The sequence below is a fragment of the Dasypus novemcinctus genome, chromosome 6 (assembly GCF_030445035.2).
Source record: "Dasypus novemcinctus isolate mDasNov1 chromosome 6, mDasNov1.1.hap2, whole genome shotgun sequence".
NCBI classification, from domain to species: domain Eukaryota; kingdom Metazoa; phylum Chordata; class Mammalia; order Cingulata; family Dasypodidae; genus Dasypus; species Dasypus novemcinctus.
In genome coordinates this window covers 43,423,128-43,448,517 of record NC_080678.1, presented here as the reverse complement: position 1 = coordinate 43,448,517, position 25,390 = coordinate 43,423,128, and the positions used below count along the sequence as shown (strand labels likewise).

At 35.5% G+C, this 25,390-nt stretch overlaps 1 protein-coding gene and 1 non-coding gene across 7 annotated transcripts in view; one reads left to right on the top strand and one right to left on the bottom strand.

The window, feature by feature from the left end:
- ZNF518A (zinc finger protein 518A) overlaps positions 1-25,390 on the top strand; it is a 69,895-nt gene that overhangs the window by 28,384 nt on the left and 16,121 nt on the right. For 2 of the 6 annotated variants that reach the window (XM_004456970.3, XM_071215748.1), the window contains one exon: positions 12,400-12,488. The exons of 1 other annotated variant lie outside the window; for it this stretch is intronic. The gene's annotated coding sequence lies outside the window, so the exon portion shown is untranslated. Of the gene's footprint in view, positions 1-12,399; positions 12,489-19,154; positions 19,288-19,596; positions 19,768-21,714; positions 21,801-25,390 lie in introns of those variants that run through there. 3 more of the 6 variants (XM_023588348.3, XR_011649021.1, XM_058298673.2) reach the window with 3 other exon arrangements.
- On the bottom strand, positions 7,213-7,318 carry LOC111763809 (U6 spliceosomal RNA). Its single transcript, XR_002796585.1, has one exon. It is a non-coding gene; the product is annotated as a U6 spliceosomal RNA (small nuclear RNA).

The following is a 25,390-nucleotide window of genomic DNA, read 5'->3' as shown; positions in this document are numbered from 1 at the left end:
CCCCAAGAAGCAGGAAGATATGGACCAGTTAAAGGAACAAGATAAGCCTCCAGATGATGTAAAGGAGTTGAGATAACTAATCATAGATGTTCAAACAAATCTCCTTAATAATTCAATGAGATGGCTAAAGAGATTAAGGATATTAGATGACATTGGATGAGCACAAGGAAGAATTTGAAAGCATACATAGAAAAATAGATCTTATGACAATGAAAGGCACAATAAATGAAATTAAAAATATACTGGGGGAAGTAGATGTGGCTCAAATGATAAGGCCTCTGCCTACCATATGAGAGGACCCAGATTTGGTCCCTGGGGCCTCCTGGTGAAAACAAAGAGGAGAAAGCATGCCTGTGCGGCAAGACAGTGCCTTTGTGGTCAGCCAAGTGCCCATGCAGTGAGCTGAGTGCCCATGTGAGTGCCGTGTGGCAAGCTGAGTACCTGTGCAGCAAGCCGAGTGCTCACATGGTCAACCAGTGCCCGCGTGAGTGAGTCACACAGCAAGATGATGGTGCAAGAAAAGAGAGATGAAGGGGAGAATCAAGGTGAAGTGAAGGGGAGATCAGGAACTGAGGTGGTGCAGTTGACAGGGAACCTCTCTCCACATCATCAGAGGTCCCCAGGATTGAATTCCGGTGAGTCCTAGAGAAGAAAGAAGAGAAGAGAAGACAAAAAGAGAAATAAATATAGAAGATCACACAGCAAATGGACACAGCAGAAACAGCAGGGCAGGGGAAGGGAAAGGAGAGTGGAAGAAAAAAATACACTGGAATCATATAATAGCAGATTTGAGAGGTAGAAAAAAGGATTGCTGAGCTTGAAGAAATGGCCTCTGAAAGTGAACATACAAAAGAACAGATGAAGAAAAGAATGGAAAAAATTGAACAAGGTCTCTGGGAACTAAATGACAGCAAGAAGCATGCAAGCATTTGTGTCATGGGTGTCCCAGAAGGAGAAGAGATGGGAAAAGGGGAAGAAGGAATATTTGAAGAAATAATGGTAGAAAATTTCCCAACCCTATTGAAGGACATAGATATCCATGTCCAAGAAGCACAATGTACACCCATCCAAAAAAATCTGAATAGACCAACTCTGAGGCACATACTAATCAGAATAGCAAATGCCAAAGAGAAAGAATTCTGATAGCAGCAAGAGAAACATTTATCCCTTCTGTAATATATATAAGATTAAGTGCAGATTTCTCACCAGCAAGAAGACAGTGGTATGATATATTTAAGATATTGCAGGAGGAATATTTCTAGCCAAGAATCTTATATCCAGCAAGATTGTCTTTTGAAAATTAGAATAGCTTAGAATATTCACAGATAAACAGAAACTGAGGGAGGTTGTAACCAAGAGGCCAGCTTTGCAGGAAATACTAAAGGGTGTGCTACAGCCTGAAAAGAAAACACAGGAGAGAGAGGCCTAGAAGAGAGTCTAGAAATGAAGATTATATTAGTAAAAGTAACAAAGTCTCAAAAGAGTGGTGAAAATAAAATATGACAGATAAAACCCAAATATTCAGGAAAAAACTTAACCAACAATGTAAAGCTCTTGTATACAAAAAACTAAAACTTGTTTTGTTAAAAGAAATTTTAAAAGGCCTAAATAATTGGAAGAACATTCCATGCGCACAGATTGGAAGTCTGAATATCGTTATGATGCCAGTTCTACTCAAATTGATATACAGATTTAATGCAATCCTGAGAAAAATTCCACCAGCATTTTAAAAATAAATGGAAAACATGATTATCAGGTTTATCTGGATGGGTAAGGGTCCTGAATAGCCAGAAACATCTTAAAAAGGAAAAGCAAAGTTGGAGGACTCTCATTTCCAGACTTTAAATCATATTACGTAGCTACAGTGGTAAAAACAGCATGGTACTGGCATACAGACAGACATATAAACCAATGGAACTGAATTGATTGCTTAGAAACAGACCCTCACATGTATGGTCAAGTGCTTTTTGACTAGCCTGTCAAACCCACCCAGCTCGGGCATAACAGCTCATTCAGCAAAAGGTGCTGAGTGAACTGGAAATTCATAGGCAAAAGAAGGAAAGAGGACCCCTATCTCAACCTTATATAGAAGTTTACTCAAAATGAATAAAAAATGTAAATATGAAAGAAAGAACCATAAAACATCTAGAAGAAAATGTAGGAAAATATCTTCAAGCCCTGGTGATAGCTGGTGGATTTTTAAAGGAGGTAAGAGGAGGACTGAGATGGACTACTGATGTGTAATGTATGTAGAAATTTTAATTAGCTTTACTGTAAAAGTGTGGAAATGTAGAGTTGATGGTAAAACATTCAAGTGAGTAACTGTTGGTTTATAAATGGGGATGTGGCTGAAAATTGTAGTCTAGGGCTGTAAATGCCAATTGACAGAATGCTTGAGAATAATCTAGGGGCTGAATAACTCAGTAAACCCAGAGGTGGATGAGAATTGTCGTTGATGGTATAGATGCACAAATGTCCTAGGTGAGCTAGAGCAAATGTACATCACTGTTGTACATTGGTGGGAATGTGGAAAAGCATGAGAAAAATACAACTGGAGTGATCTATAAACTGTGGTTAACAGTAATAATGTAATATTCTTCCATAAATGCCAAAGATGTACTGTGTGGATAATGGGGGACTATGGAAAATATGTGACAAATGTACACTATGGACCTGGTAATAATTGGATAATATCATCTCATAATCTGTAACAAATGTTCCACCATGGTGTGGTGTGTTGATAGAGGGGTGTTGTTTGGTAGTTCTGCACATGTGCATAATTGTTTTGTAAGTTTACAACTTCTGTCATAAAAATATATTTAAATAATAATAGTGTGGGTTGGGTAAAATAAGGACTATAATTAGTAGTAAAATTTTGACAATATTCTTTCATAATTTGTAACAAATGTCTCATATCAATGCAAGGTGTTGGTGGAGGGTTGATGTATGGGACCCCTGTATGATGTTATGCACTTTAGCTTTGTAAGTTCACAACTTTTACTATACAGTTATTGTTTTTGTATATTCATGTATAAATGATATAATAATAGGATGGGTTGGGGGAAAATACTTTTGTTAGTAGTAATATTTTGAGGATACTCTTTAATTATTAGTTTAAAATGTTTAACAACAATGCAAGGTATTGGTGGTAGAGTGAAGTATGAGAGCCCTGTATGCTGTTACATGTTTGTTTTGTAAGTTCACAACTATTACTATGCATTTATTGTTTATGTGTGTTCATGTATGAGTGAGATACTTCAATAAATAAAAAAAAAGAAGAAAAATAGGAAGATGATAGATGTAAAAAAGGTAAACTTTAGAGTATAGGTCAATAGGAGATAGAATGTTGGGTGAGAACGGGAGCTGATGCATAATATATGTAGAATTTTTAATAAGGCTTATTGTGAAGGGGTGGAAAAGAGTGGTAACACATTATAGTGATTATAACTAACAATGTTGATTTATGAATGTGAGGCTGAAAGGGGTAGTCTGGACATAAATGTCAATTGAAAGGAAGCTAGAGAATAATCTATGGAATGTGGATTTCAATGGTGGATGAAGATTGTGGTTAATAGTATAAATATAAGAATGTTCTTCGTTTACAAAGTGTTAAGAATATGGTGATACACAGAAAAATTATGACTAACGTAACTTATGTATGATAGTTAACAGTAACATTGTAATAATTTTGCTGCAATGGCAAAAAAGATGTATCAATTCTAAGGGACAGAATTGGGGGTTATTAGAGGGTATGAGATTTTTCCTTTTGGAGTAATGAAAATGTTTTATAATTTACTGAGATGATGACAGAACAACACTGTGATGAATATGAGAGCCCTGATTGAACACATTGAATGGCTTGTACAAGGCATGGGACTGTATAACACAGGGAATCCAGTGGTCGAAGATGAACTATGGTAAAAAGAAAACATATGAGAACATTATTTCATGAACAGTAACAAATGTATAATACTAATACAGGGTGTTAGTAATTGAGTGAGTTGGGGGAAAATACATAAAATGTAATATATGGACTATATTTAGTGATAATATTTTGATGATGCTATTCCATAGTATGAAAGTTTCACATTTATGCAAGGTGTTGGTGGTAGGGTGATGTATGGGAGCCTCGTATGATGATATGCCTGTTCGTTTTCTAAGTGCACAACTTTTACTATTCACTTACTGTTTACTTATTTTCATATGAATTATATACTTCAATCTTATTAAAAATTTTTTAAAAAGATTGAAGAGGCAAGCCACAGAATGTATTATAATACATCTGTCTAATCTACAAAGAACTTATATCCAGAAAATCAATAAGAAACACAAACCAATAAGAAAATTGGCAAAGATTTGAACAGACACTTCACAGAAGAGTATCTAACATCTAAAAAGTATACAGAAAGACACTCAACCTTCTTATTAAATAAGAGAATGCAAATTCAAACTATAATGAGATAAGATATACACCTACCAGAATGGCAAAAGGAAAAAGAATAGTAATGTTAAGTGTTGGTATATATGTGAAACTACTAGTACTTTGATATATTGCTATTCAAATTAGAAATTAGTATATTCACTTTAGAAAACTTTGTCAGTGTATGCTAAAACTAAATATATACAATCATATGATCTAACAGCTCCAATCCTAGGTATATACCCAACAGAAATATGTGCATACGTGCAGCAAAAGATATATAGAAGAAAGTCCATGGCACCATTATTTGTGATTACCCCAATTTGGAAACAGTTCAGCTGTCCAGCTATATAAAAGATAAATAAATTGTGATATATTCCTACAATTAAATACTTCTTAGCAATGAAAAATTATGATCTATTCTACGCAACAAAATCAATGATGTGTATAGATATAATATTAAATGAGTGAGTCCAGAATACACAATTATACTATGTTATTTCTCTTACATAAGGTTAAAAAACCAGTCTGAACTAATTTATGGTGAATAGAAGTCAAGGGAAGCAGATTTGGCCCAATGGATAGGGTGTCTGCCTACCATATGGGAGGTCCAAGGTTCAAACCCAGGGTCTCCTGACCCATGTGATGAGCTGGCCCACGCACAATGCTGATGCACGCAAGGAGTGCCGTGCCACGCAGGAGTGTCCCCCGCGTAGGGGAGCCCCACGTGCAAGGAGTGCGCCCTGTAAGGAGAGCCGCCCAGCGTGAAAAAAGTGCAGCCTGCCCAGGAGTGGCCCAGCACATACAGGGTGCTGATGCAGCAAGATGACGCAACAAAATAGAGACAGATTCTGGGTGCTGCTGATAGGAATACAAGTGGACACAGAAGAACACACAGTAAATGGACACAGAGAGCAGACAACAGAGGTGGGGTGGGGGTGGGCAGGGAAGGGGAGAGAAATAAATTTTAAAAATCTGAAAAAAAAAATAGAAGTCAAGAGACTGGTTACCTCTGAGTGGGGAAGGGTTGTATAGTGATTGAGATGAGGCATGGGGATGGGGTTTCTGGGATGTTGGCAATTTCTTGACCTATGTGGTGGTTACATCGGTATATTTGTTTGTAAAGTTCACCACACTATATATTTATGATTTGTCCACTTTTCTATGTTTATTGTATTTCCTTGAAACATTTTTAATGTACTACTATTCCTAAAACAAGAATGCATTTTAAAAAATCTGTTAATAGTTCTTGGCAACCATGTTTGACACATGCATTGAGGACAATTCCTGGCTCTCATATTTGCTTACCCTCTGTGAAATCATGTTTTCTCTGTTTTAGATGAGCTACTTGTTTCTCACCAGCTCAGCCATATTTAAAAAACTGGTTTTGAAATTTTATGTGGCATTTTTCAGGATTTGGTACTGAGAAAGGTTTCTCTGTACATATATTCTGAAAAAAAAAAGGTGTTCAGAAGGCACTAAATTATTTAAATTCAGGAATTGTGTTTATCTGAAGTCAGATTCAATACTATTTCTATGAAAACTTTGGTGTTTCTTCCAGAAACGTTGGCTATCAAGATACAAATCATACTACAAATTTGACTATGAAATTTATAGCTAAAACAATGACTCTACAAAAGCCATCTCTTTCCAGATAGATATATATGTAGATTAAAATTCTGAAATAAGCAAATGTTCTCAAAACATCCACATCCTCAAGAGGGGAAAGAAAATGGCAATCAGTATAGATTGTATTACAAGATTATTTCTTTCTTCAAGCCAAAGAATTTCCTAACAGCTGGAATATGAATATGACACATTGAAATTCATATATATGACTTCTTCATCTCATTTGGGTGAGCTAAAGTTAAATAGTAAAATTTACTGGAAATGCTTTCTTTTAAAAAAAAACTATAAACATTCACTAATAGAAAAATGCAGTCTCTTAAAAATAGTTTAAAAGATCACTTCAGAGTTATCGAAAAGAGATGAAATTATTTGGCAAGAAAGGAGACAGAAGAAAAGATTTGGCATGATTTATGACTAGCTCACCATTTTCCAATCCTAGGATAAAAATCAAGATGTTTAACTGCTAGAAAAAGTGTACACAAAATATACTTGTAGCTCAATTGTTGCTATTGATACACTTTCTTCTTTAAGGTTGCACTTTGTAAAAATCATCCAATATTACTTCATTTTCTATTTTTCATTTTAAATTAAAAGTATCCCTTTTTGGGTAGTGTTTAGTTATTTTTCATGTTTGGTTTTTAGCTACCTCTCTTAAAAATTCATATTGAATAAGACATGTTTTTGTTTTTGTTATTTGTTTTTAAATCTAATTTAATAGTTCTTGGTACTTTATTTGACATTTTGGCAGGTTACATTGCTGGTTAAAATTTATTCATACTTTATGGGTGATGAGTATACTCACCAAGTGTCTAATGTGTCCTAGATGCAATGCCCAAGATCACATTCCCAGAAAGTTTCACTGTCAGTGAGATAATGCTGCAGCAAAAGAGATGCTCAAATGCAGACTGAAATCTTTTCATTTCCATCTGCTTTCCATCCTTGAGCCTCACTACACTTGATCATGATGGCTCTGACCCAATCCTGTCAATACCCCTGCTTTGCCTTTCCATGACATGATCATTTTATAAAAATTAGAAAAGATTGATAAACAAAAAGGAGAAAATGAATATGCCTTATTATTTCATCCCTTTAGGAACAACCAGAGTTTAGTAACATGGCACATATCATTTTACCTCTACACCCTCCAGGTGGGCTCCTGTCTTAAAATTATGGAATGCTTCAAGAATTTGTGTATCATCCTTGCTCAGGGGCCATGCTAATCTTCTCTGTATTATTCCAGTTTTAGTACATATGCTGCGAAGTGAGCACATAAGACATGTTTATACATTAAAAAAATAAATTTGTGTTTTTGTTGGCTATTTTATATATGCTTTTGACTTTTTACATTTGAAATGTGTTTAATATTTCATTTCCTAATTATTTAATTTATCTTGAAAAATTTAAAGAAAGCATTCATCTATATATTCATCTTTCATTATTATGAGAAATAAAATGAAATCATATCTTTATTTTCATTTTGTCCTTGTTTGGAAATCACTACTTTGTATGGTATTGATTCTAGGAAATGTGTTATGTGTTGGGACTTCCTTTATGCTTTCAATTGTGTTCAGGTTTTATAAATATTCCATTTGTTTATTCTCAGCTTCCTAAGTGCCAGAAATATATAAATTAGATCGAGCTTTTTTATTTTGTTGTTCAAATGTTCCATATCTCTACTAATTTTTTTTCCACATGTTTGGCCTGTTAGTTTCTGATTGAGGAGTATTAAAATCTCCCTCAATGACTGAGGAGTTCTCATTTTTTCCTTTTAATTCCTCCTCATAAATGTATAGTTTTAACTTTGTAATATTATAAATGATATGTATAAATTACAATAGATTGTATTTAAATATATAATGTATAGTATAATTGTAATGTACATTATAATTTGTAAAGTTTTTTACTTTATAAATTCCAATCTTATATTCTTATATATAAGTTTAGGATTGTGATACATTCTTGGCTAATTATCCCTTTTATTATTACTATGTAGTGTTTCTTTTTTTTCTTTTAAGATTTATTTTATTTATTTCTCTCCCCTTTCCCCCCCATTGTCTGCTCTCTCTGTCCATTTGCTGTGTGTTCTTCTGCGTCCGCTTGCATTATCTGGCAGCAGTGGGAAACTGTGTCTCTTTCTTTGTTGCGTCATCTTGCTGCATCACCTCTCTGTGTGTGCGGCACCACTCCTGGGTAGGCTGTGCTTTTTTCACGTCCTATGCAGGGGCACCTCTGCTTGGCATGACACTCCTTTCGCTTGGAAGCACTGCTCGTGGGCTAGCTTACTACACCAGTCAGGAGGTCCTGGGGATTGAACCCTGGACCCTCCATATGGTAGATGGATGCTCTCTGCTTCCCTAGTTTCTTTTTAATCCCCTTAAATATCATTTAAAGCTTTTGGCTTTAAATGATATTTTTAACTCATTAATTTTTTTAACCTATCTTCATTTAATTTAGTATTTTCTTGATGTATCTTTTTCTGCCTTTACTGTCAAACTTCCTTATAGTTTTAAGTTTTCTCTTATAAGCATGACAATGATGGAATTTATTTCTGACATGTGTTCTGAGGATCTTTCAATATGTAAATTTAATTTGTTAAAAATGATTATTGGTATATTTGGAGCAGTTTCTACATTTGTATTTAAATTGTATTTATTTGCATTTTCTATTTACAGCATTTTGTCATTTATAATTTTATCTTTACTATGGTGTACTGAAAAATTTTGTTGCCTTGTTTTTTTTCTTTTTTATTTTTTTAAGCCAGTAAAAAGTTTACTGTGAGAAATAGAAGTACATATCCAGACATGGATGTGAGCTATCTCCAGGCAAAGGGATTGGATGGCTGCCTTTATTAAAGCCATTTTTCCCACTTCCCCTTTCTAATGTTGGGGGAGGAGCCCTAGCTGTTTGCTGTTCTGATTGGCTCTCAGGAGACCAAAGATGAGGCCTTTTTTTGGAGTTTCTGGGACCAATGGGGAGTCCTGTTTGGAGTTATTCGGGACTTCCCTTTGACCCTGGGGGAATTTCAAATGGGACCTCATGGCCAGGGTTTCTGCAGTCTTTTCATCTTTGTTCTTAGTAGCAGCCTTCCCTTGGGCTTTCTGGGTGAGTCTCACAGCCATGTTCTCTGCCAGACCCCAGCTTTGACTCGTCTTTCCTCTTTTCCTTGTACTAACCTTTTGATTCCTATTCTGGTTTGGAAACTATAGAATATATTTCTATTCTTCTAAAAGTAATCCTCAATTTTTTAATGTAAATAATTATGTGAAATTTTTCTAACAGTGTAATTGCTTAGTATTTTTATCCTTCTTTTGAAGACATCAACTATATCCATTGAACACCAAGCCCAACTCCAAATTGTATAATTGTTGCATAGTGATTCAGGTTTGACCATTTTCAAAGAAAAAATACATTCATTGATGAGTTTATTAGGTTATTTACATGTTTTACAAGTTTCAGAACTCACCATTTTTGTAAAATTTCATACCTTCCTTCAAGGTTTACTAACCTGCTGGTAGTACTTTTAGGGAAGGAAATGTGTAGGGTGAATTTACTTAATCTTTATGATAGCAATTATTTTTATTTTTATTTTGGTCTTAGTATAGTAACTTATTTAGGTATGAAGTTCTAGTTAGACAAGTATTTTCTCTCAACCCTTTGAGGCATCATGCCATTTTCTTATGATATCCACTGTTCTCTTGAAAAGTCTGTCATTTGTTTTTATTTAATGTCTTCTCTCTGAAAACATTGAAGGCTTTTCTTTTCACTTTTGACATTTTGTGGTTTCAGTATGATGTGTGCAGGTATATTCTTATTTATCCCACTTAGTATTTGGAGTACATATTTAAACACCTGTTGTGTATTTTTTCATAGTAGAAAAATTCTCAGGTTTTATCTCTTCACATACTTGCTTCTATAACGATGTATGTTGGAGACACACAATCTGTAATACATATCTATTAACTCCTCTTTCCCATTATAATAAATTTACCCCCCTTTGTTGTAATTTGGGGAAATTTCTCAAGGCTGTCACATTTATTAAATCTCTTTTCTATTACAGCCATTGTGGCCATTATCCATTGTGTTAAATTACATTATTTCAATGGATATAATTTTTATTTCTGAGATTTCCAATTGTATTTCTAATAGATTTTTAAAATATTTATGTTTGTATTTCATTTCTGCCTGATTCATAATTCTTTGCCTGTTCTTTTTAATAATGCCATTCCTTTATTTACCTGTATGAGGCAGTTCAGTTTCTTCTGGAATGAATTAATATTCTGAAGTCTGAAGTTTGGTTTTCTTGGCTATCTTTCATTGCATAAAATTGCTTTATGGGTTTGGAATTTAATTTGCAGGTTCAATTTGAGTGGGAAGTTTGTCTTTATTTACTTTTCTCTCTCTTCTCCTCTTTGATCACTTTTCCCTGTATAGTTATTTGAAGTTGTCTCTGCCAGCCTACCCTAGCCCCACTGATAGAGCAAGATTTTATATTATCAGTTACAGGTTTTCTGTTCCAGAGTAAATTTTGGTTGTCTCAGTTCCCCAATGAGCCAGAGTTCCCCCTGAGTTCTGCACTGAGACTTCCTTTTACTATTCTCCTGGGATTTTCTTGTACCTTATCCTGATTCATATCTCGTTTTTCCTGACTCCTATGTCTACCTCCTTCATGGTTTACTCCCTCATTTTAGTGAAGCATTACCTTTTTGAGAAGAAGTAGAAGTGAGGTAAATTTTGGAGAATTTCCATTTCTGAAAATGTTTTTATTCTATTCTTATACTTAATGGTTAGTTTGTCTGGGTATAGAACCTAGGTAGGAAAATTGCCTCATTGTTAGCCAGCATTTTTTGTTATTCTGAGAATTCTGATTCAATTTTTATTCACAATCTTCTTCATATGTCTTGCTTTTCCTTTCTGAAAGGTTTTATGGTCTTTATAGCCTGATGTTCAGAAATTTCATAATGTTGTATTTTGGCATAGTCATTTTCGGTAAGCATTCAACAACCAAATTCAGTATAGAAATTCGTGTTCTTTGATTCTGGAAATTTTCTTTTTATTATTTATTTTATAATTTCCTCTCATTTCTCTTTTCATTTTCTGGAATTCCTATTAATTGGATGTTAGATTTTAACTTTAAAATCTTTTCTATTTTTTATCTCTAATTTTTTTTCTATTTTGGAGTGATTTTCACATTTTATCTTCAAAACTGTTTATTGAGCTTTTTCTTTTCTTATTTATTTATTTATTTATTTTTTGAGGTACCAGGGGCCAGGGATTAAACCCAGGACCTTGTGGGTGGGAAGCTGGCACTTAACCACTGAGATACATCAACTCCCCTAGTTGTTTTGTTTTTTTGGTTTGTTTGCTTGTTTTGTTTTTAGGAGGTACCAGGAACCAAACGCTGGATCTCCCATGTGGGAAGCAGGTGCTCAGCCGCTTGAGCCACATCCACTCCCCTATTGAACATTTTAAAGCATATTTTTTAATGTCTAAGAGATCTCTCTTGACCTCAGAATATCCATTTTTCATAATATTTTTGCTTTCCTTCATGGATGCAATTTCTTTTCTTATCTGGAGCATTATAGTTTGGATTTTGTTTTGTTTTCTTCAGCTTGCTGTATTGACACTTTCTTTAGAATTAACATTTTCTTTCTTTCTGTTAGTCAGCCAAAGAGGTGCTGATGCAAAGTACCAGAAATTGGTTGTCTTTTATAAAGGATATTTATTTGGGGTAAAAGCTTACAATTATAAGGCCCTAAAGAGTCCAACTCAAGATTGCTCCCTCACCAATGTCAGTTGCCATGTGTTTAAGCAAGATAGTGGGTGATCTCTGTCTGGTCTCTCCTTCATTCTTCCTCTTCAGGCTCTGTGGATCCAGCTTCTTCCCATCTCAGCTGTAGGCTGCCATAGGGCTCATCCCTCAGGGCTTCCTATATGAGTCTGGCATAGGGCTCATTTCTTTCCAGGCCTTATTAATTGCTCAGCTGCTCTCTTCAACTGCAAACTATCAGGTGAAGGGCTCCTCCCTCCTAGAGGCTCCAGGATCAATACTGACAGAGTTCTCTCCTTCCTATGTCTATGGAGCTCTCTCTTCTTCTTGTATCTTCTCCTTGAGTGACTATCCATTTCTATCAGTCCACCAACGGGGTGGGACTCAACGAATTTAGAGACTCAAGGCCTAAATTGATTTAATCAAGTAAATGTAAAACCTTTGAATTTTATACACTCAAAGGGTATCATGCCCAGAGGAACAGACCAGTTTACAAACATAATCTTTTCTTTCTGGGAATTTGTAAATAATCTCAAACTGCCATACTTACTTTCTTTCCTTCTTCCTTTTTCTTTTTTTACAGAAAAAATGTTTACAGAATGGCTTTATGACTGGTGACTTCCATTGTGGAGTCTTAAAGCTTTATTTCTAGACTCCTAAATATACATCTCTGTAAGTATTTTTCTTGAGTTCTTTCATTTCACTAAAGATATATGTTCCAATATATGTTTGCCTATGTGTGTGTGGATGGTATATGTCTAACAACCACCATTCTGGGAGCAAAGCCAGGAAATGGATGTCTGGGAAAGGAGCAAGTAGCATCCCTCCCCTCCCCCCCCCGCCCCTTTTTTTTTTAACAGTATTTCCTTTAATTTTTCTGTTTTAAATTAATTTTTCACTCCTACCCACAATTGTGGTTGGTGTCCCCTGACTCCATTCTTGTCATCTTTAATCCCTGTTTACTGACTTATCTTTAGTTTCCTTGAGTGTGCAAAGTAGTTATTGTGTAAAATTGTTTTCTTCCAACTTTATTCATTTCTTTCTTGCATTTTAAATTCCTTCCTTTTCTAAATAAGATTTTTGGAGTAACAGGTTTTGCAAGTACTTCATGGATTTTTAAAAATTATTAATCTTTGTGTACCAACAGAAATGTGTAATTTCCTTAATTCCCCTTCCTGTTTACTTGGCAACTTTTTAAATCCTTCTGTTAGACTTTGAACTAGGAGCTGGGTATTGTTTAGATCTATTTTTTTTTTTTTTTTTAATTTAGCTGCTTGAGGAGGTTGGGTAAAAGGAAAAAAGGCAGTGGAGTGATTTCAGTATAGGTATGGACATTTTTCACATAAATAGTTTGAATCTTTGCCCCTTTTCCCAAGAACCATTTTCTTTATATATCCCTGATTTCCTGCCTTTGAGAAACATTGACCATCTTGTTAGTTATATGATCAGTAAAGTCCAGCCACATGGCCAATGGACATAATTTTCACTCTCGGTTGATTTATTCAGCAAATGCAAAATGGACTCTCAGGATAAGTCTCTCTTTTTTCCTGTGGTTTAATTTAGCCTCTAGGCTTCCCTTTCTATTAGGAAATCAGTGAAACAACAACAACAAAAATGGCACTACCATGTGGTTTTCAGCTTCCTTCCCTTCCCTTTATGCCAGATTTAAAACATTTTACTGTGAAAAATGTAAAAATGTAATACATATACAAAAGTAGACATAATTTCATAATGGTACTTTATGTACCCATCCTTCAGCTTCATCAATTATGAACTTAAGTCCAATCTTATTTCTTTTATACGTTCACCCACACCTCCTTACATTATTGTGAAGTCAATCTCATATACACTATCATTTATCTGCAAATATTTTAGCACATTTTAAATGATAAACTTTAAAAACATAACAATAAACCTAACAATACACCTAAAAATTAAGAAGAAAGTTTTCATGTCATCAAATATCATTAATGTTCAAATTTCTAATTGTCTCTTACATATGTTTTGTCTGTTTGCTTGTTTGTTTGAATGAGAATCCTAATAACTTCCACACACAATGTCTAATATACATTTTAAGTTTCTTTGGATCTACCCTTCTCTCTTCTTTTTTTCTTGAAATTTTTAATTTGTTTGAGAAAAACAGGTCATTTGCCCTGTATAGTTTCTCAAAATTCGTCGCTGATTTCATCCCCATGGTATAGTTTACTGGTTTCTCTGACTTTAGTATTTCCTGTGAACTGATAAGAATACTTCGTAGGTACTGTTGTGTTTTTCTGTATTTCCTGTTTTCCTCTTTTTTTGTGATATTGGCCGGTGCCAAAACATCTTTAATAGCCAGCCAAAAGTTATTCACCCTTTCTTCTTGCTAATTAGGCTAGAGTTTTTGTTCACAAGTCAATTTGCCCAGTCCCAGAATATAAATTGTGATTGGGTGAAGCCAATCTCAACAATCCTGTTTCCTTTTGCCATCTATTGTTTTAGAGGTGTGCATATGACTCAGTCCTAGCCAATTAAATGTAAAAAATTTATTGGAAAATTTTTTTTGCCTGATAAAAGGTGAAAGAGTGTGAGATGAACACTTCTTTCTGCTTGGAATACTGCTGATGTAGGACATAATGCCTGGTGCTATGGTAGCCATATGATCTTAATCTGATTTTTTATTCTTTATTATAAATGATCTTCTCCTTCTCCTTGGAAGCTTTTAGAATTTTCTCTGTCTTTTTTTTAGGGGGGAGGGGATTTCAACTTATTTATTTCTCACATCATATTGTTACAGATTTCCCAACTTCTACACTTTGGCAATAATCATCCTCAACATGTGTAATTTTGATTTGTGTTTGTGAATCTTGGTCTTTGCTGTTAATTTTGACTCTAATGACTCTGGGGTGGGTTTTTCAATATATCCTGTTTGGTACTCTGTAAACCATTTCAGGAAAACTTTTAATAAAATACATTCTCTCTCTTCTTCCCTCATCAGACTGGCACTTCTATTCTCCACATCTTGGCATTTCTTTTTTTAAATATAATATTTTATGCTTTGTTTCATGCTTCTGGGAAAAGTCCTCAATATGTTCTTATAATTAATTCTTTATTTGTGTCCATCTTGTTACTTAACTATATTTGTGTTATTTATTCTACTATTATATATTTATACTTAACAGTTTTACATTTTTGCAATGACTTCCTGTCCTTTTTTCATGTACTAAGGTCTTCCTTCATCTCTTTAAGTATACTTAACATGTTTATTAAAAATTCTTAGCATGTCTGTTCTAATAATTCTGCATTAGAGAGTATATGTTGTTTAGTTTGGTATTTTCCTTTCTATTAGTTTTTCTCTTAATGTGTCTTAGGAGCTCAAGCTCCTCTTTCAGGTAATGTATATTTGGGTCAGGCTTAGACTAGGTCCTAATTAGTGTGTGCCATTTAGTAAATGTCCCTTAATATCTGAATTTAAGGAGAGAGGGATAAAAGAACCCAGGCACTGCAAAACTCCTGCTGATCACGGGTGCCAGTCCACCAATTCCAACATTTCTTTATGAGCAACTGTTTCTTATTTGTTGATTAATCTTAAGTTCATGTTCATAATTCTTGTTGCTGCCTTCCTTTCTTCCTAATTAAAGAATTAATTTCAGCAATGAGTAAGGGAGATCAAACATTTCTCAGATAATTTGCTTTTAGCAGATGAGATTTTCAGCAGTTTGAGAGAGAGAGAGGGCAGTTACAAATCAGGACTTTCCTAGGCAAACTACATTGTATTGGCCCCCTCTCAACATTGATAAACTGCTTATCTGAGGGCAGGGGCAGGTTTTTAAATTCCTGCTGCTGAATACAATGCCTTCATTTGGTAGACTTTCCAAAATGTTTTTTGAATTCTAGGTCAGTCTTAAAATTTATATTTTGATATCATCTATCTCTTCCATCTGACTGCAGCACTTTGAATCCTAGCAATCCTCACTATGATTTTGTTTATCTTCTATATTCATCCACATGCTATCCTCTAGGTTTTCAATTTCTGATTAATAACTTTCCATACATATTTACAAAGTTTTAGTACAGAGTTTTCCCTCCTCCCTTGCATTTAATTATTTTCTTTAAATACGTTATTCTGTAACCATTGCTGAATTATACTCTTAAATCCTATCCTAACCTAGTTCTCCAGGATTGCCCCATCACCTTGAATATTCCTAATGCCAACAGGAATAAAGCACATGAAACTAAGTGAAATGAGTCATTGGTTCTTATTCATTTCATGATTCTTAATCATCTATTACATCAAGCATTCTGAGACATATTGCAAGGACCTGCCTACCCCGCCCCCATTCAGCCCCCGAAAAAAACATTAACAAACAAAACATGAATACCAATATTCATGACTTCTTTGGTATTATATGTAGAGGTATTAAGGCATGTACTTATTTAAAACAAGCCAACAAGTTGGTTTTTCAAAAATTATTATTGAGAGAATGAGTTAGAGAAATTTGCAGGTGGATGTAACTTGGAAATTTTAGAATAATGAGCCATACTGATTTAGTGTTGTGAGTTATCAAGTGTAATTTGTCTACATTAGCATGGTCCATCTATATGTCACTGGTCTCACGGAGATCAGATTTACTCTGTTAAAATTTTTTCCACAAAAAATTAATTTAGGTAAAATTTGTTTTCCATAGACCACTTAATAAAGGGTCTATGGAAAACATAGACCATAATAGGCGTTCAAGAAAATGAATGCTCAATCAATTTGTTTTCCATTGACCACAAAAGGGGCGGGGGGGGACGGGGCAGAGAGAAATCCTGTACTTTTTAAATCTTTTACAACTTTTTTTTAAGATTTATTATTTATTTCTCTCCTCTTCCCTCCTCTTCCCCGCCCCCCCCCCCCAGTTGTCTGCTCTCTGTGTCCATTTGCTGTGAGTTCTTCTGTGTCTGCTTCTGTTGTCCGCAGTTCCAGGAATCTGTGTCTCTTTTTGTTGCAACATCTTGCTGCATCAGCTCTCCGTGTGTGTGGTGCCACTCCTGGACAGGCTGCACTTTTTTTTGCACAGGGCGGCTCTCCTTACAGGGCTCACTCCTTGCATGTGGGGCTCCCCTATACGGGGGACACCCCTGCGTGGCTCAGCACTCCTTGCGCGCATCAGCACTGCGTGTGGGCCAGCTCACCACACAAGTCAGGAGGCCCTGGGTTTGATCCCTGGACCTCCCATGTTGTAGGTGGATGCTCTTATCATTTGAGCCAAATCTGCTTCCCTCTTTTACAACTTTAACAATGAGATGTATCAAATACATAGAGTATATAACATATATGTGTACCAGGCTTACTATTTTAAAAATATAATTAATAAATATATAAGTTCCTTTCTTTTCCTAAATACTTGAATTCCGTGATTGTATAGGAGAGAATATAACTGTGCCATCAGTTTTCTTACCTTCGGGATACAGAAATGCCAAAGAAAGAATTCCATGTAATTTGTCATGGAGGAGGTATACCCTAAAATATTTAGGGAAGGCCAGTATAATTTATATAGATTAATGTTCTCTACAGTTGAATGTGAAGAAAGAAAGAGGGATCTTATCTTGAATAAAAACTTAATAAAAATAGCAACATATTTAAAATCTTGATCATCTAGGAAGTATGAGTTGAGAGGAAGCTAAGAAGGATTCCTACTCTTAAAAAAATCTTCTCATCACCTGCTATAGTACCTGAAATCCCATCTTTGGAGGTGCTCTGATCATAAAATCTTTTAGGCTTTCAAGAATCTCCCACTGAATTGGTGATTCCTTGAGGGATCTTATCTTATTTACTAGTAGTACATTTTCTGAAGTAGGTGTTCAAGAAAATGAATGCTGAATAAATATTGAGTAACATACATTGCAAAGAACTTTGGGAAGGTCAATGCTTGAAGTTGATTTTCTTTTTTCTTTTTTCTGAAGTTCATTTTCGAAGAACCTTGGTTGATAAACTAGAAGAGAGTAACCAAGCCATAATATCCTTGACCACTCTACACTAGATCACCTTGGTTTTTGGTTTCTCTTTTTTCTCCCACTTCCTGTCACCATTGATTATATTGTTGATGATAGAGAGATTGGGCTTAAGTTGAGAAACAAGCAAAAACAAAATAGCCATTCTTAAGAGAATTTCCAAATTCATATCATTTAACTCCTCAATAATGATTATGATGGTTATTTATATAATGCTTACTATGTGCCAAGCTTAAAAGAATGCTTATATTTTTGTAAATGCGTGTAAAATTTATCGTGGTAACTTTGTGGTAGTATGGTCTTTTCAGTGCTTCAGTGGAGTGAATCTGTAGAGTGAAATGTAATTCTCAATTACATATTATTTTTAGAAGAAAATTTGGCCATTGTGTAGCGATCTGCTTTTTGACTCAGTGTCCGTGATATGTCGAAGAGCTGAAAAAGGTTTGTAATCAAGATGGAAACTGTCACCACCATTATCATTTCTATCGTTTGCATTACTCTGTGGATTCAGTGGAGTTGATTACTCTATTTTTAAACAACCAAGTGCTTGTTATGCATAACTCCGTGAGGTTAAGAGATTAAATGCCCTCAGCTAATAAATAGCAGTCAGGTCTTCAGAATCCTAATGCATCAACTATTTAAAACTTTAAATTTGATGCCATATCCCCACTATCCTCCTTAAGTACAAAATATATTGTTTTAGGAAGGAAATTTCTTTTAACAGTGAGGTCAATTAATAGGTTGAGTTTGAGAAATGATCTAAAGGAGGAAGAGGATCCATACTGGCCTTGGGGGTAAGTCAACCATAACATTAATTGACCTCTTTGTCCACCCCTGCTGCATGATATGGAGAAGAGAGTCCTTTGATTGGGTGAAAGTTCTCAGATCAACTATTAAATACGATTATGTATGGAGCGGACCTCAAGTCTTCCAGCTGTTTTTGGCAGCTTTGTTCATTAACCTAGGATGCAGTGGCTCCTAAAACCCGGGTGTCAGAATCAAGAGATGGGGTGACACCATTTGCAAAGCAGGAAACAAACAAACAAAAATCTCGCGATTGAGCCCATCCCCAATTAGCAAAGACTTGCCCAGAGCACAAAGTTCCTGCTCTTGGTGTCTACTTTTAAGAGCATAGTGTCGTCGCTCGTGTACCATTTCATTGGCAGTAGATCTCTGTAGCTGTGGGTGAGCAACGGGAGGAAAAGTGAGTCACTTTAAAGAAGGGAGTCGGGGATACCCGCTCATCCAAGAGGACAGTGGCGAGTCAAACTGAGGGCCTGGTCTCGCAAGCATAACTTGCGGATCCTGCCGGCCCCCGTCCTCTTCCGCTTGTCTCAGGTACAGCGCGGATCCCTCCGCCTCAGCGTGCGCTCTCCGTAGTGCTGCGATCGGCTTTTCGGCAATACCCGGATGGAAGTGTAATGGCCGCCATCAGGGACTTGGAGGTAATGGGTACCACAACGAGTATTTCCCATGAGCGGAGCCTCCTAGACCGGTAAGGATGCCAGGACTTACAGAGGGCCAGGCTGGAGGCAAAGGGCGAGTTTATGGGTCGTCAAGATCCCCCCAAGCAGGCAGAGGGATCCGCCTCTTGTGATAGGAAGCGCTTGTTAAATAGTCCCGGCCATTCAGCGCTTCCGCTTAACTTGCTGCAAAGTTTTTCTAAAGAAGTCGGCTGTTTAACCTGGCGCTGTTGAGGGCTGTTAGAACCGAGTCTCCGCTTGTTAGTCCGGGTTTACTTTGCTTCCGGGCTTTTTGACCTCTCTACTCTGGCACTGCCTCAGAGTTGCGGCGGGAGCGCAGTGACAGTGTGCCTCCGCGCGTCGGAGGGGCAGCCGAGCCCCGGAGGAAGGGGCGGATCGGGCGCGGTGTTTGGGGCAGAGTGGGGTTCGCGCCCCGCTTGAAGCCCCCATTCTGCGGCGTCTGGGGCTGATGGAGACAGCTTGGGCACCCCTCAGACCGCATCCCTCGAGCCGTAGGTTCTCAGACCCACCGCGGTCCGACTCGACGGCGTCTATACCGTCGGCTTAGCTTATGGTCATGGGGGGGGGGGGTTCTTAACAGCTGAGACGCGCAGCTACCTGGCGCGCGCACCCTCATCCCGAGTTGCCCAAAGGAGCTCTTCTGCAGTTCTCAACCACACCCAGTAGCAGATGGATTCCTTTATAAATGGCTCTCTCACTCGTAGGGTCTATTTTGAGACTAAACATGGTGTCCTTATTGTCAGGTAGACAGTCTTTTCATAGGTGGCTCTAGTAACTAACAATATATAGGATGAGTGTGTATATATATTGTGAAATGTTGTAACTCTTAGGTAGATCATGAAACAGATGTGGTAGTTTTAAGGTTCAGTATATGAAAGTTAAGGTCCAGTTTTCTTTGTAGGTTTAAATTTGGGAGCAGTTGGTGCTTGTGAGCTATTTTAGCGAAAGCATTCTTGGGTTTGTTGTCTAAAAAGATTTAGAAAAGTAAAGTAAGTCATTGTTTAAGGAATTGAGAGGAATTGTTTAACTTCATAAGTTATCACAGTGATGAAACATGAGGACACCAAACGGTACATCAGGAGAAGGATTTAATGAACTTGAGCTTACGTATGTTAAGTCTACTTGGATATTGTTGAATTACTTTTTCTGTAGCTAGGGGTCTGATTTGAGTGTACTATTAAGATGAGTGTCCTAGGTTGAATAGATAGAAACCAATTAAATTGACTCAATGAAATTCCCTGACACTTTAAGAATTTAAGTACAAATTCATTTCTGGATTCATTGACTTTCAGCAAAGTTGTATTCTCTGAAATTCATGAAGATATGGTGTTGTATTAACATTTTCAGGGTATTAGATTTTCATGGGTGTAATAAGCATGATAGTGTTGATTTTTGCTAAAACTTCCATAAACGAAGTCAGGCCTAGATACAGAAAACTCTTAGGAAAAGGATAAAGGAGGGATAAAATGCAGGTATCTAACCTGTCTGCACATCCAGAGTTTTCCTTGTTTAGGGAAAGTAAATATAAACAACAATTCAAAACATTTTTTATTTGGTTTTATGGAAGAATATAAGGACAGCAACTGCAATGAACAACTAACTGTGTGCATTCATAATGAGTGAAAAACTGCTTTTAAATGCTTGAGATTTTCATCACTGTCACATTTCTCATCTTTGGGAATAGTATGCTGTGGGCATGAAAAGTTTTTATATCTTGAAACATAGGAGGGACATATTTTAGAATAAGTCAACACTTTGACTAAGATTTAAAGTGTCCTTTTAATATATTTTTGTTTACTTTTCTGTTTGTAGTTTAGAATTATTTTTATTTGAAGCATTGATCACCTTAGAACACTATACAACCATTTTTTAAAAAATTACTGATAAAAGACCTGACTCTTGCTTATATTCCTTCAGGTACTCTTTTGGCAAAGCACTATTAGCAGACAAGAAAAGGTTATAATAAAGTTTAAATTTTTATGGATTATCTGATTCCAGGTATGTAGGCTATTGAGTACTTCAGTTCAGTTCTATAACCGGGTATTGGTTTTACATGGTGACCAATTTTCTTGCTGTTAGATGATAGAAGTATTTAGAAATAGCATTTCGGGGTTGGATAACTGGCCTGAAATCACTCAGATTCTAGGTCTAGCTTCATGACTGGGCAAGACTCATTTTCCTTTCTTGTAGTAATGTAGATACTGAATTATATTGCTTCTCAGCTCCCTTAAAAATTTCAAGTTTTGTGACCTTTGTAAATTTATGACATGTTATCACTGGGTATTAATTATGTGTTGTTTGTCTAAGTGCTGAGAGACTTGTTTTAATTAGTTTATATGCATAAATTGAGTTTGAAGTGTAAGAGAATCAAGAGTATAAAAACATTTTACTAACGCTTTTTGCAGTCAGAGTCTTAAGATCTTGGTATTCATTTCCAGATATCATCTCTTCTTTTGATCACAGTTCCTGATTGTGACATTGTCCAAGCATTAAATCATAGGCCTTTTATTCCTTGAAGAAAGAGGTATGGTAAAGATTGAAGTTCTGGAGTTTTAATATTGGACTAAATAAAATAGTTACATATACATGAGTTTTTATCATAGTTTTATTTTTGGCCAAAATATTTATATATGTTTCATTTTAATGTAAGCAGTAACTTTTGCTTTCATAATTTATTTACCATTTTATTAGATATTTAAAGATTATTTTTACTATATCATCCTTCTAAATAAAGATGGCATAAATATGATAGGAAGAAGTTTTGGGGATAAATATGGTAGGAAGATGTTTTGAAGCTGTATAAACAAACATGTTTGTTGTTTTGATCTAGCAAGCTCAAAATGTATTGAAAGAATAATTGTCCGATATGTATTTGTATTATGATTAGTAGCCTCTACATTATGAGTTAGAAAAAGGAACTTGCGAATCACTGTAGAATTATGACTGGTTTCCTAGAGACAATTATTTGAATATTCTGTTTCCTGATATGGACAAAAAAGAAGGGGTATATAAAACACTCACCAACATATCAATGTGTTATAAGGAAAGCTTTAAAACACAATTGAAAATATTGTATTTTTGTAAAAATACATGGCTTGTCTATTCTTGAAATACAAGTGTCTGTTTTGTGCTGGATAGATCCTGGGATCTTTAAGATATTCTTGGACATCATAGTATCATATAGTAATCCCCCCACATACACTGAATGCATAAATATAAGTCTAATTTAGGAATAAAATAATGTCTGTAACTATTAAAATAGTTGAAGTAGGCATTAGCTCCTTACATAACTTTACGTAATCGCAACCGTGTTTTTTCCTCTACTTCACCAGCAGATGGCTTTCCTTTCAGCACCATTTTCCATAAAGGCACACATTTTTATTTCATCAGAAATGAATGTCTTAACAATTATAGTGAGTAGAGAGTGAAAAAAACTGAGTTGAGATACTAGGTTATCACTTAACATTCATTTTTCTGAATAACTAATTACATAACATTTTCTTGGCCTCTTCCCATGTGAGATTCACAGGGCTGCCATGATGTTCCTGAATAGAGAAAGTAAATGCTGAATACCAAAAGTTTCCTCTGCTGTGTTTGATTCAGACTACTCAGGAAAAATAACAGGATAAAGAATGAAATCTTTAAATGTAATAAACGTAAACAAGAGGCTGCTGTATCACTGACCAGAGGGGTTTGGATTATTTTACCATAAAAGATTGTGAGAAAAATCTGGCTAAAATATTAAATCATGGTTGGTATGACTACATGAAATGAGTGTCAGAATATGAGAACAAAGATATGTGACTTGAAGCTTAGGAGAATTAAGTGAACTTCATATGTGTCTCATTTCAAGAAGTGGTACTAGCTGAAAATAAATACTAGCTTTATGGAAAGGTGATTTCAAAATGTTATGAAATCATAATCAATTCCTAATTAAAATTGGGTTGTTGAAGGTTGTGGCTGGTAGAAGACATAAATTGTTTTTGCCAGCTCAGTATTGCTTCATTTGGGGAACCACTCCTCCTTTATTCTAAGTGGTTGATGGACTGTCCATCAGTTTTATACTTAGAACCCAAGTCTGGCTATCCCTGTTGTAACAGTGATTGCCTATTACTTAAGCATAGTCAACCAGAATCCTTTGAAATTGATGTTATCAATGCTAAAAGAAAGATGCTCCCTGTTCTCTGAAGTTGTTTATCTGGGAGGATCGTAGTGACATTCTTTCCCACATATTTAAGAAACCCGTCTGCAGTAGGAGAAAGTGAAGAAGTCAGGTAGAGATGAGAGAAGGAGGGAGACAGTGCCAACTTTAGTTCCAGGAGTCATGGTTGTGTGGTACTAGTGGTTTTCTTTTGATTCTGTCAGCTACTTTGGTATACTTCCTAGTCTCTTAGACCAGTTCTTAAAATTTCATACCTATTGGTTGGAGTGGGATGAATTCTGAATGTACAGCCCTTAGGAATTTGAGGTTTGTAGTTTGAATTTTTGATTATTCACATCCTACAATTTGCCCCTTTCTTCCATTTTATAAAAAATGGCCATTCATGCATGTGCTCATTTCTTCCTTTATTCAGCCTACAAACATTCACTGAGTGCCTGCTGTGTGCAGGTATGTGCCAACTACCTGGATAGTCAAAGATTGTATACTAGTCTGAGTGGATGATGGACTTTCTTTAATAGTATATCTTTATATGTGATGGGTCATCAGTTGTGTTGAGAATAATGAGTGTTATGCTTAACACTAGGAAAATGTAAGAAAAAGAGTAGGTCTTTGCCTTACAGTGCTTATAGTTTAGTTGAGGAATTTGTGTTAATGTACAGAAAATACAACACAGAGTGCAGATAAATGAATGCACAATTGTATAGTGTAGATTTTAAGTCCCAAGTTCTGATAGGAAGGAAATTGGTGAGGACCAACTCAGGAAGGTTTCTTAAAGGGAGTATTGCTTCAGATGAGTTATGACTTTTGAATGGAATTTTGATAGGCACAGGAAATAGTTTAAGAAAAGGCCGGTGTTGAAATGATTATACAGTGATCCAAGATTGGGTGGAAACTGATTCTCCTGTTACAGTAAATGGTTTTTGGGGAAGGAGCAGGAGTGGAAAATAAGATTGCATATTTTAGGTGAATCCATGTATAAGGCATTTGGAAAGCCAAATAGAAATTTTGGTTCTTTCTACCAAGATTTCTTTCAGTAAAGTAATTCTATTTCTTTCAGCAGGATCCCCTTTTTGTGCTGTTAAAATAAGTGGAATGAAGTGGTATAAAATTATTTGTTGTAAGAAAAATCTAAAACTTAAAAAATGAGAAATGAAATGACATGACAATATAAGACAGTTTGTCATAAAATAGTGAATAGTGGCTACCCTTTAAATGGATATTCAGAGAAGGCCAAGATTAGTATGTATTGAGGAAGATTCTGTATCCTTAAAGGAAGTAGCATTAGACCGGAAACTACAGAATAACTTGTTATGGTTGTAAGATCTAAAGTCTAAAGAGGTAATAGGCCCATTTGGTATTATGGTACAATGTATATAATCTTAAGAAACAGGTAATTCTTAAGTTAAATAATTAAGGAACTGTTCCAGAGCAGATGTAATGATAGAAAGTACCCCCATTTTATTTTACAAATTTTCCATTTTATACTGATGTCCAAACTGTTAAAGATAACATCATAGGAGAAAAATCTAAATAAAATTTTGTCAGATCAAATCCAGTGCTTTACTAAAAGAATTACATACAATCACTTTTTATTTAGCTAATGCAATCATAATTCACTTGCTGTTCATTTCTTCATATAGCTTATAAAATATGGAATGTATATATATTTTTTAATAGTCGAAATTTGGTTGATGTTACAATTTTTACTGTTTTTTCCAAAAAGGTTCCAAGATTCAGGAAGCATATTTTAAGTTGAATACCATTACCATCTGTTTTCTGTATAAAATAGATGCAACTTTTTATTGCATAACCATACTCATTCTTGCTGCACACTTCTATTCTGAGAGTGCAGACCCCTGTCACTTACTTTCTAGTCAACATCATTACTCAAAATTAACTGTTAAATCAACAGACAAATCACTTTTGTTATAGTATGGGTTTCTGTAGCATGG